The sequence below is a fragment of the Phyllostomus discolor genome, chromosome 4 (assembly GCF_004126475.2).
Source record: "Phyllostomus discolor isolate MPI-MPIP mPhyDis1 chromosome 4, mPhyDis1.pri.v3, whole genome shotgun sequence".
Lineage (NCBI taxonomy): Eukaryota > Metazoa > Chordata > Mammalia > Chiroptera > Phyllostomidae > Phyllostomus > Phyllostomus discolor.
The window spans coordinates 49384181-49396353 of NC_040906.2; the positions used below are offsets into that span (position 1 = coordinate 49384181).

Consider the following 12173-nt stretch of genomic DNA (forward strand, 5'->3'; position numbering starts at 1 on the left):
ACACTTTTAAACTGTGGAGCCAGAGCCCTGCTTGCTGGCTCCTACCAAAATTGGGGACCATACCTATTCCAGGTTCAATTCCCAAGGTGGGACAGGTAGGTGTAGTAAGTGAGGTGGGTAGCAGGACAAGGCCCCTGAGATCCTGCCCCCAGACCAACTGACAGACAGTCAGACATGCAGAAACCACACCGAAGCACATGTAATATAGGCCATGTATTTCTACAGTGTTGTGTATATAAATGGGATAACTCCTCACCCTCACCCCACCCCTCCCCTTTGGTTGTATGATTCTCTTCTTTTTTAAAGAATATCTGGAAACAGTGCCTCCTTTAGGGCTGGCTTGGGCCTTGGCCCATCCACCTCTTGGGGTGCCTGCCTCTCTCTCCCCATGGTGTCCTTTCCCTTTCCCATGTGCTCAGTGTTCAGTGGTGTATACTGTATTTCTTCTCCCAGACATGGGGCATATACCCCAAGGCACATGATCCTGCCTTTAGTCTTAGCTCCTGGGGCTCTTCATAAGGATTTGGGGAGAGGGGAAGCACAGAAATGGGAACTGAGCTGCAGCAGGGGTTCAAGTTGGAGTTGGATGAGGGTGTTCCTGGCTGCCCAGCCTTCTGCTAAGAACCATTCCTGGGATTAGAGCTGCTGTTCCCAGGGAAGAGGGTTGTCTCCCTTCCCCTCCTCTGTGCCCCATGGTATGATGCTGTGTCTGTATATTCGATACAGATGGATTAAACCAATATAAACAAAAAATAATAATTTTAAGTATGATTTTTAAAAACAATTGTAAGTGTTGTATTAGGGGTTAAAATCTGACCAAGGTTTAGTGTTTTACTTTAAAGGACTGAGGAAGGCCCTGGCTGGGTGGCTCAGTTGGTTGGTGCGTCATCTGCTATACCAAAAGGTGGTGGGTTCGATCCTGGGTTGGGGCACCTATGGTATGGGAGGCAGCTGATCACAAGGCAACCAAACAAGGTTGGTCAATTGATTAACCAATGTTTCTCTTTCACATTGATGTTTCTTTTTTTAATATATAATTGTTGTTGAGATGTTTTGTCTCTTTATTTTAGTTTTTTAAAAGATTTTATTTATTTACTTTTAGACAGAGGGGAAGGGAGTGAGAAAGAGAGGGAGAGAAACATCAATGTGAGAGAGAAACATTGATCAGTTACCTCTAGTCTGGGGACCAAACCACAGCACAGGTGTGTGCCCTGACCAGGTATCAAAGCGGAGATACTGTGTTTTGCGAGATAATGCCCAACTCACTAAGCTACACTGGTCAGGGCTTCCTCTCCCTGTCTCCCCCTACCCCTTCCTTCTCTCCTGGTCTTCCTCTCCCTCCCTCCTTCTCTTTTCCTCCCTCCCTCTCTCCCTGTTTCCCCACTCTCTATCTCTCACTCACCGATAACCTTTGCTGGACTAGTGATACTATCTGTTGACAGTTGGTAAAAGGAACTGTTTTGCCCAACATTTTTCTACCTTGTTTTCTTTCCCTTTACATGAAATCAATAATAATAAGTACTATTACCAGAAGCATTATTTCTTGAGGATTAATCTATTACAGGCAGTATACTAAAGAATCTGTTATCTCATTTAATCCTTCACAAGATTTACATGAAGTTTGTACTACTATTCTTGTTTTTCATACTACAGAAACAATTAGAGAGGTTAAGTGTCTCACTCAAGTTAGTAAATGGCAGAACTGGGAGTTGAATCTGGGCTCTGATCTAAAGCCCTTCCTTCAAGACCATTATCTGATATGTTGTGTGCATTTTTAGTTACTTGATTAGAACATTCATGTCCTATATTTTAAGACTTTAGTCACCTTTACCTTAGAACCTAGTTCAAGAAAATCTTCATATTCTTTGAACCTAAAGTACTCATGGTAATTACTTTGATATGCACTAGCATTTGTAGGGGTACAGTTCAGAGGGGAAGAGAGATCACATTTAGAGAAGTGATTTTGTTTGGTTGTTAAAAGTAGGTGTTTTGTGTAGACGTCTTTGAAAGCAACTTATGTATGGTAAGGAAAATACAGCTTACGTTAGAAAGTGGGTGCTTACTGTTAATTAGCATCAGTATGTCAGTTTTTTTTTAATCTAGAATTTGAAAAATTGAAATTATAGAGTACAGAAACTTATTTTTACCAAATGAACATTACATTGAAATATTTTGGTGACTTAGGCTTCTTCCTTTCTCTTGGGTATGTGGATTGGATACAAAAAAAATGGGATTATATTGATATTTTCTTAGGATAAAGTGGGCACAATGAATTGATTCATTAGTATCCTTCAAAAGTGAGTAGTGATACTTTTTGATCATTACTAAATCATAGGCTTAAGTACTTTTTATGTTTCAGTTCATCGCAGTTATCATCCTTACTGATGTTCAGGTTGTTCTATTTTTGGCTGAGGGAGCCTCTTTGAGTTGGTTCCTGAACTCTTGATACTACTCTAGTGGTCTTGGAGAGTTTTTTGCTATCTGGTATGATGTGAAGGATGTTCCTTCCTGGCTTAGCTTTTCCATATCCTGCTGTAGATCTGGAGATAGCCAAATGTGCAAAGAGCTCTGGTACCTTTCTCTAACTGCTATAGTGTTTTTCACTCAACTGTCTTTATAACCCTATACTGAAATTGTTTTTATAAAAAAGAATGCAACTTTTCAGTCACCCACCCCCATGTGGAGAGGTGGAAAAATATCTTCAAAGGAATTGGGATTAAGAACCTCCAAAACAGCAGTTCTCAAACTTTTTGGTCTCAACACTCTTTTATATTCTTAAAATTTTTAAGAGTTCCCCCAAACTTGTGTTTATGTAGGTTAATATCAATCAATGTTTACCATATTAGAAATTAAAACTAAGATTATTAAAAATTATTTCTTAATGTATTTTAAAATAGCACTGCTAAACCTATTAAAAGTTAATATATATCTACTTGGAAAATAATTATACTTTCTAAAAGAAATATTTAATAAGAATTGTAGGATTGTTTTATATTTTACAAATTTCTTTAACAGCTGGCATAATAGAAGGTAGCTAGATTATCATATTTGTATTTAATATTTTGCAATATTTCATTTTGGTTGAGGTATATGAAGAAATTCTGGCTTCACACAGCAATGTGGTTCAAAAAAGGAAGAATATTTTAATACTTTCAATAATTGTGAATATTTGATACTATATCAAAACTTGACAGATAGAAGTTTCTTAAATGTTAATGGAAGGTAGTATCTGCAACTTTAGCAATGGACCTTTTGAACTTTTACCTTAAAAATCTACTGGTCTGTTTTGTACTTTGAATGGCTCTTCCTACCCCTACATGTATTTAATCATTTGGAGAATACTGCTTCTCAGTGAATGATGCAGATCTAAGTGTGTACACGTTTCATTATGCAATATTCTAAAATCACATCTGTTAATAACAGCACAGCTCTTGTAAGAAAAATCTTTAAATATTGGGAGGCACTCAAGCTCCTGCTGGCAGTTATGTTTTCAAAAATTAAAATTTTCAGTAAGCCTGAATTTTATCATTTACAGTAACATGGCTGCCAGGTACCAAAGATTAAATAACTGTACTTTGAATGTCAGTCATTTCTTCAAGAAGAACTTGTGTTCCACAAAAAGAGCGACTAGTTCACCTTGCAATTCAAATGCTTTTTCTTAACAACCATTATATTTTGGTATGCAGCACAAGTGTTTTATGTGTACTTCTGTCTCCTCACCCAGCACATAAAAAGATCTGTACCCTGAGGCTGAAATTCAATAAAATTAATAATTTTGGTGTCTCATTGAGGACATTGTTAAGTGCAACTTGATTGTTGTTTTGTGTGTGTGTGTAGACGCAGTGATGGTTCATGTAGTTTGTCATCACTATCTTGATCCATGCTAAAATCCTGACAGTTTTTCCCATTAATTGTGTACCATGACTGCAAATGTCAGCACAGTGAGAAAGGCAAATGACATCTAAGAATTATTATGAAATAATGTTTTGACCTTACAGACCCACTAGTGGTTCCATACTTTTGAGAACCACTGTTTCAAATTCTTAGAAAATGCTCACCAGTCTTTGTTCATCTTTGTGAATCTGCCTGCTTTCTCATTGTCTGTTAATACTACCTGGATTTCCTTAGTTTCTAATATTCCAGGTAAATGAAAATAATTTATTATTTAACTTGACCATTTTTGTTTTATAAACATTGCATACAGAATTTCACTGCAAATGTGCAGAGCCCTCAGCTACAGTCATTTAGAAAGACTGAATAATACATATTGTATTTTTTGAGCATCTTGCTTACAAATGAATATTTGGCTAGAGTATGTAAATCAGTTGGATGTTACATACAGGGGTGGGCAAAAGTAGGTTTACAGTTCATATGGAAAATAATATAATAAGTAATACAAGAATAAACTCTGTTTCACATGCAACTATAAGCCTACTCATGCCAACGTGTGTATACCTTAGAATTAAACCGTTGTTATGTGAGTTTTAGAGGTAATTTAATATTTCACAGAGATTGTTCGTTATTCTTTACATGTATTAATGTGATTGTAAGGGAAGCTGTAGAACAACTGCCTATTCATTTTTCCTCATTATTTCGTGGATTAAGTATATGCTTCTTCATCCCCAATTGTTGCCCTTTGAACCAGAACAGTTAAAATCATTTTAGACAAATAAGGATTCTTTTTGTATAGGAATATTTAGTAGTTATTTATTCCCAAAGTTTTTTTCCCTGTGATTAGTTCATGGAGCGGGAGATAGGGTAGTGAGTGCCTGTGTCTAAATCTTTTGAAGTTTTATTTTATTCTGCATTATTCTTTTAAAAATAACATAAAAAACAACATACATTCTAGTGCTTTATTAAAAGCTTAGATTGAGGTGGTGGTGGTAGTGGGAAGTGCCAGTCATTTCGGACACTGCCATCTGTTTCACCTATTTGCATCAAAGAGAAAGCACCTCCAATATAGCTAATAAGGCCTAAAGAACCTGGGTGTTTGTTTCTTTGTTTGCTTTTATGGGGAGATTTTCCCCACCAGCACTGAAACAGTACCCAGAAGTTAATTAATAAGGATATTTTTTAAATTTTGAAAGTATTTTAACCTAAATTATTAAACATGGAATATGCTGGTATCAACACGTTGACATTATATTAGTACACTGTCTCTTATAAACATTTTTAGCCCAGTGTTAATCCTAGTTTTCTAGTACAGCTTCTTTTTTAATGTCAAGCATAGTATATTTCTCTGTACAAGGTCTGTTTTAGCTAGTTGAAGATCAAAGTAGATATTCTGACAAGATACTCTAAAATGTTGATTGTGAAAATTTTAAGAGCTTTTTTTTTTCAGTATTTTCTTTTAAAAACCACCTGTTGTCTTATGTGCATAGTATATACATTTGAACAAAGTGCTCATCAGTTGTCAGCCATCAGTGGCAGCATAGAAATTACTTGTGGTACTTGCTTTGCAAGAAGTTCTTTTGTATTTGTGACATCAGCTTTGTTTTATACAATTAAAGTATTACACGCTAGAATAATCTAAATTGCAACCACTAAATGGAGATGTAGTTCTTCTTGCCTTGAACTGAATTTGTTCACTGATTGTATGCAGCTATTGACTACTATTTAAGTTGACAGTTTCATAAAAATTTTCTCTTTATTTTCATAGCAAATAAGGAGGTGGTTATATTATTAAAGGTTTTTCTCAATTTTAAAATTTCTCTTTAATAAATAATACATTAAGAAATAAAATGTAGGAAACCCTTTATGTGTGGAAAATCCTTCAATTGTATGATTTGATTTTCAAATGAAGTTTAATGCTTCTAATATGATACATTCATGATAACTTTAATGGTATTGTTCTAATTTTTAAATTTGCAGTTAAAAGGCTTGCAGTCATTTTTATTCATTTTCTTGTGTTAAAAATGAACAAAGTATAACTGATTAAGACTTAAGATTGATATTAGAATAAATATTTAGACTGTTAGATAACTTTTATGCTTATAGTAACATTAACTCTACATGGCAATGTGAATTCCTAAAGAACTTTATCAATGGATTCTAAGTAATCTGAATATTTTCCCTTCAGTATCTTGTTGAATAATCCTGGTTGTAATTTACTGAAATAAGTTAATAGTACCAATATATTGACATTATTTAAATTGACAAGTATTTTCTTCAGATAACTTTTTAGTGAATATATTTCAGAACTAATGGAATAAAATTACTCACTTAAAGCAAATTATCTTGTATTTTGTAAAAAGCTTTAGAAATGTCACTAATGGTACTTATTTTAATAATAAATAAAAAGTAAAGTATAGTATAAGTACATTTTCTAAGGTAGCCAGTGGTATATCTCTGCAATGGGCTTGCTATGCTTTGACAATTTTTGATACACACAAAATCTACAAGAGTTCTGTGAGTTAAAAACAGAAAAGTAACAAGTAAGATTTTCTGTCCTTTTCAGAAACAATTGAATCTAAATGGGAACTTTGTATTTGTAGGAACAGAATTTGGAGGGTTTTTTTTCTCACTACTGGTTGCTCTGATGTGAATGATATGATAGTGGACATTAGTATATAAATAAATGATTAGATGAGTCATAAGATGGAACATCTGCCTCAGAAAGCCTTTCAGACAGCATAAGCTATGCTGTTGAAATCTCTAATCAGTGCATCTGTCCCTGAGACTTTAGTTGGCACAAGGATGGTTTCCTATTTTGGATTAGTTACTATATGAAGACAGCATACTGAGAAAAACTTTTTTTCACACACGCAACTAGAAGATTTGTACCTGTTGAAAGGTATCTGAGGATCTGCCGAGGAATAAATGCTAATCAGACGCAAAGTTAGGCAGTATAGAGCTTTATTGGAGTTTGCACACCCAGACAAGGTTCCCCTGGGGCCGGGTGGGGCTGGGGAAGTCGAGTGGAGCAGGGAACGTGCCTGGGTTTTATCTTGGTTGGCTCTCTTTGTAGGAGCTGGGGATTGGTCCCCTTTGAACAAAGTGGCAATATATCATTGGTGGTTTTCCTCACGCCCTGGTTTGACGTCAGCCGTCTCTTCCGGGTTATAGTTCAGGCGCCATTTCGTCATACCCCGCCCATCCTGACATCTGTGATATATGAATAGTTTTGTTTTTTGTTTTTTTTTAGCAAAATAGTAATTAAGGGATAGCAATAAATGTATACACTTACTTTTGCATGTCTTAAAATGGTTATTTATGGTAGGATTTTACATTATGACTCATGGATGCTCAGCAGAGGAAATTTTCTTGCAAATACTGGTGTTACAACAGGAGAGACATCCAAATGGAACCTGAAGCACAGCACAATTCAGATAGGATATTTAACTAAAACAGAAGCCTATATTTTGGGTCTTTTCTGAACTGGAGCATTCCTGTAGTTTTAAAATTCTAACCAGAGGCAGAGAAGGGCAAAGGAAGGAAGATGTATATGCATGTTTACCTGTTTTGCACAAACTCCTACACAAAAGGACGTTGTAATATACCAGATGATGATAATGACATACAGAGATTTGTGGCACACATATGTGTATGTTACTATTTATAATCAACAAGCCACAGAAGATAAATTCTTATGATCACATTTAATTCTCTCTAAAGGGTATTATCTAACATAGAAGAAGTCTTCCCCTCTTCCATAGAAAATTTATACTTAGCCAAAGAAACAATCTTTTTAACAAGAAAGAGTGTAATAGGGTGGGGGTTTGGATAAGAACTGAGCACATGTTAATTTACACATTAGGATTTTCGAATCTTGGAAATATAGAACAGTCATCAGGAAATATTTTTATTCCAAAAGAGGGTGGAAAAAACTATTCAGGTCTTTCAGTTTCTGCGCTGGGATGCAGAGTTGGAAGGAGTGTCATTCCCACTCTTTATTTTTGTTTTTATTTTTTAATTTTTTTATTTTAATTGTTGTTCAAGTACAGTTTTCTGCCTTTTACTCCCATCCCATTCCCACTCTTACAATGAGAAAGAACCTAACTCCAAAATGTAAGGACAAGTGGTACCTACATGGAAAGAATAGGCACACTCACTCACTCACTCACCTGAGACAGACTCAGCTGGGCACCAGTAAAGAGTTCAGCTAGAACTGTCGACATATTAGTAAAGGCCAGGTACAGGCTAGTAAGGACATGCAAAATCTATGAGGAAAATAGAAATTGGAGGACCCCTGAGCCCTCTTATATGTTCTTTTCCCGTTCACCACATTGCATGGGGTAAGAACCCCAAGACATGGGAAATAGGGATGAGCCCTAAGAAATATCCAGCATGGCACACACCCTGCAGAAGAGAACAGAAGCATCTGAATCCTTCTCCCCTGATCTACTACATAATAAAAGTGTCCATCTAAGTGGGAGTGGTGGAGTAGGAGGCAGTGCTTCAGGAACATTAATGAAATTCATTGCAGCTGAGGGAAGAAAGGGTGGGGGCAGTTATATCTACTCTTCAGGAATAAGCTGAGCCCACAACCATGGGGTTAGGTCAGAGCTGGAGAACTGAAAAAGCTACACCCCCAAGAGCCAGAGACACAGTGCATGGCTAAGGCTGGGTGTTGCTCAGAACAGCAGAGGATTCTCCTTTGTCCAACCATTCCCTATCATCAGATTAAGAAGTTCCTAATAACAAGTAACAGCGGAAATACTGCTGGGTTAAATACAGGAAAGGAAAAAGAAGAGAGAAAGAGACACAGTGCCAAGGAAAGAACTTAACTCAAAAAAGACTAGATATTATTCTGATAAACCAGTTTCCCATCCTAAATACAGGATATCTCTATAGGAATTTGAAGTCTGTGGTACATTGAGAGTCACAATAGCACTAAACTCAAACCAGCCAAACTCTTAACTAAATAATTTCCCTCCATCCCCAAAGCCCAAGGGGAGGAAAAAACTTTCCCTTTTCAGGCATAAAAATGGTTAACCTCAATCTTTGCTCTTTATACTTATGTAGTGTTCAGTTTTCAACAAAAAAATCACAAGGCTCACAAAAGGGCAAGAAAAAAAACACCCAGAAAAAAAGCAATCATTGAAACTAACCTTACCTTACATATGACACAGTTGTTGGGACACGAAATTTAAAATAACCATGATCAATATGTTAAAAACTGTACAAGAAGAGGCGGACAACATTCATGATCAGATGGGAAATTTCAACAGAGACTGATAAAAAGAATCAATGGAGTGTTGCAAATAAAAACAGTAACAGAGATAAATAATACCTTCACTAATCTCATTAGTAGATTCCAAACACCTGAGGAAGGAATCAGTGAACTTTAAGATAGGTCAATAGAAATTACCAAAACTTAAATACAAAGATAAGAAAACCTGAAAAAAAAAAAATAATATCCAAGGCCAGTAGGAAAACATCAAAAGGTCTAACATACACATAGTTGAAATATCAGAAGGTAAACAAAGAGAATGGGGTCAAAGAAGTAATGACTGAGAATTTGTCAAAGTCAATGAGATACAAAACCATAGATCCAAGAAGCTCAGAGAATAACAACATGCATACATAATTCTCTCTCCCTCTCTCTCTCTCTCACTCACACACACACACACACACACACACACACACACAATATTCAGACTGCTGAAAACAACATTCAAGGAGTAAATCTCAAAGGCATCCAGAGAAGAAAACCATTCCATATAAAGAACAAAGCTAGGAATTTTGCTTTGACTGACTTTCATCATAAACCATGGGAGCTCAGACTTCCGGCAAGATGGAGGAATAGGTGGATGCACCGTACCTCCTCGCACAACCAAGAACACAGCAACAATAATTTACAACAATGATTTGCAGTCATAATATCAGAACTGTCAGAGGATTTATCTAAATGGAAGTCGGACAGTCAAGAAGTTGAAGTAGACCCGTACATCCAGACTGGTAGGGGACGACGAGCCGAGCGGGCGCGGGCGGGGCTGGCGCGGGTCGCAGGCGCGTGTAGGTCGGGGGAAATTTGGCGCAAAATCGGCGCGACAGCAATCCGGGATGCAAGAGCGCAGTGGTGCAGCGTTGATCCCTGAGTACGCAAGCAGCGGCTGGGGGAATCAGTGGAGCAGCGATTGTGGACCAGGGCAGAGTTCACGGCCCAGAAACCCAGGGAAGTGTCTGACTCCAGGAGAACGGAAGAGTCGCCATTGATCCCTCCTGTCCCCGCTCCCGCCCCTGCCCCCACATACAACGTCACAATCTAGCGACTGGGGCGCCCAGCCCCGGTGAGCACCTAAGGCTCCACCCCCCACCGTAACAAGAGCGACCAGACCGGAGAAAAAATAAATAAATAAGTAAAATAATAGGAGAGATAGGGAAAGACAGAAGATATGTTTACAGCAGAACAGATCAGTCCCCCAGGACTCATCCTTTTGAGTGACCAAGAAATAGCCAATCTATCAGATGCACAATTCAAAACACTGGTGATCAGGAAGCTCACGGCACTGGTTGATTTTGGATGCAAATTACAGGAAAAAAGGCAGATTACCATAAAAGGGATGCAGGAAGACATACGGAGGAGAGCCAATTGTGAAAGGAAGGAATCTGAGTCTCAAAACAACACAGTGGACCAGAAGGAAGATAGAATCAACCAAGCAGGAGAGCATGATGAAATAAGAATTCAAAAAATCGAAGAAAAGCTTAAGACCATCGAGGACACCTTTAAACGTTCCAACATCCGAATTATAGGGGTACCAGAAGGGGAGGACCAACAAGTGGAAAAGTTATTTGAACAAATAATAAAGGAGAACTTCCCCAAACTGGCAAAGGGAACAGTCTTCCAAGAAATCCAAAGAAGTTGGACCCAAGAAGAAACACACCAAGGCACATCATAATTACATTAGCCAAGGTAAAAACGAAGGAGAGAATCCTAGAAGCAGCAAGAGATAAGGGGACAGTAACCTACAAAGGAGTTCCCATCAGACTGTCAGCTGATTTCTCAAAAGAGACCTTACAGGCAAGAAGGGGCTGGAAAGAAATATTCCAAGTCATGAAAGACAAGGACCTACATCCCAGATTGCTCTATCCAGCAAAGCTCTCATTTAGAATAGAAGGGAAGATAAAGTGCTTTTCAGATAAGGTCAAATTAAAGGAGTTCATCATCACCAAGCCCTTACTTTATGAAATGCTAAAGGGACTTACCTAAGAAAAGAAGATAAAGAAAAGACATGTATAGTAAAAGGACAGCAAACTCACAAATATTAACAACCACACCTAAAGCAAAACCAAAAGAAACTAAGTAAACAACTAGAATAGGAACAGAACCACAGAAATGGAGGGCACATGGCGGGGCTAGCAGTAGGGGTGGGAGGAGGAGAGAGGGGGAAAAGGTATAGAGAATAAGTAGCATAGAATGTAGGTTGAAAATAGATAGGGGGAGGGCAAGAATAGTACGGGAATTGTAGAAGCTAAAGAACTCATAAGTATGATACATGGACATGGACTAAAGGGGGGGAACGTAGGTAGGAGAGGGGGCACAGGGTGGAGGGGAGTGAAGGGGGAAATGGGACAACTGTAATAGCATAATCAATAAAATATATTAAAAAAAAGAAAATCTACATACAAAAAAATAAAATAAACCATGGGAGCTCAAAGACAGTGGAATTACATTTTAAACGTGCTGAATGAAAAAAACAAAATTTTTTTAGCCTAGATATATATACACAATGAAAAATATCAAAAAGAGAAATACTTTTTCTTACACAAAGAAAAACTAAGCCAGCAGACCTGCTCTGTAAGACATGTTAAAGCAAGTTCTTCAGGCAGAAAGAATATGATCTATGTAAAGTTGGATAAAAAAAAGCCTATTGGAAATGGAAAAAAAGTAATTTCTTATTTTTAATTTCTCTGAAACAAAGGTCAACAAAATTTTTATACAAAGTGCCAAATAGTAAATGTTTTATCCTTTGAGAGCCATATAGTGTTTTGTATCTACTCAACTCTACCATTGAAGTATGAAGTAGGGAAGTAGCTGTGTTACAATCAAATTCATTTTAAAAAAGAGGGCAGTGGGCTCGATTTAGCCAATGAGCTATAGTTGGCACACCTCTGCTGTACAAGATAACCATCTAAAGCAAAAATAGTAGTTATGTGTTTTATGTGTAATTATGTGTGTATAGTGTGTTGATGAGTCCACCAAACTAACTTTGAATTCTTTAAATCTTCTG

At 37.2% G+C, this 12173-nt stretch overlaps 1 protein-coding gene across 1 annotated transcript in view; it reads left to right on the plus strand.

Moving 5' to 3' along the window:
- OLA1 (Obg like ATPase 1) overlaps window positions 1-12173 on the plus strand; it is a 160468-nt gene that overhangs the window by 34654 nt on the left and 113641 nt on the right.